The following is a 1,097-nucleotide window of genomic DNA, read 5'->3' on the forward strand; positions in this document are numbered from 1 at the left end:
TTATTAAATTCTGTGTTCAGTGGCGTTTTGTTTTGTTTTTTTTTAAACACATTTTGCTCTGTGTATAGCGTTTTTTTCAGGCGTTTTCTTCCCGAAGGCTCCTCTATAGGATTTCAAAACTGCATGTTCAAAATGACACTAAATGAAAAACGCCACTAAAATCGCCATACAAAGGGCACGCTACATTTTAATAACGCTAGCGCTTCTTGTAGCAATCTAAATCGCCAGAAAGTGGGTGAAGGAGGCCTTACAAATACTGATGCAAAATGCCGCCCAGCTTGCTTATGATTGTATTCCAATACGGTGGTAATGCATTTCAATAGATACTGTGTGCCAGCGGCCGTACAGCAGCACACGTAGTTTCTTCATGGCATAGTGTCTGGATGCCCCGGCTGGCGCTACGTGCGCCCATAACCTGAAACTATGGTAACTGTGACCGGATTCCAGGTATAGTAAAAACTCCTTGAATTAGTAGGAACATTTTGTCTATGCTTTAAAAGTCAAATAAAAATATTTGCCAACGTAATAAATGCTGATCGTGAATTAAAAAATCATTTGCATCGATAACATTCAATGTTTAACTGATAGGACAATCACTGCTAACAAATGTCTAAAAAAGATATAAATATTATCAAAGCTCATGACATTTATAGCATTATATCTAAAGCTGACTATTCTCCCTCCGCATTGCTCCCCACTTTTTCATGTATCCCCCCCCCCCCATGACACAGACAGGGCTGTATAGGAAACATCTGCATGGAATGGAATGAACATAGGGAGACTTTATGGCAGCATTACACCTATGTACAGAGGATGTGTGCGATGCATTGTACATGTAGATAGGATGCCAGGCACATGTGGATCGGAATAACACATATTTCAGCAGTCATTGCCCTGTATAGCAGCAGCAGCACATCGCGGGAGGGGGGGTTGTGTTTAGGAAGTGAGGGAGTGGACGAGCCACTGAATAGATGCAAATGGAGACAGATGAGGGGGGAGAAGGAGGGAGGCAGCAGTCAGACAGGCTGGCGCCAGGAGACACCTGCGGGTCCTGAAACAATGACAATGCCAGGTGAAGAATTCCTAACATCCCCCTA

The sequence above is a fragment of the Rhinoderma darwinii genome, chromosome 2 (genome assembly GCF_050947455.1).
Source record: "Rhinoderma darwinii isolate aRhiDar2 chromosome 2, aRhiDar2.hap1, whole genome shotgun sequence".
NCBI classification, from domain to species: Eukaryota; Metazoa; Chordata; class Amphibia; order Anura; family Rhinodermatidae; genus Rhinoderma; species Rhinoderma darwinii.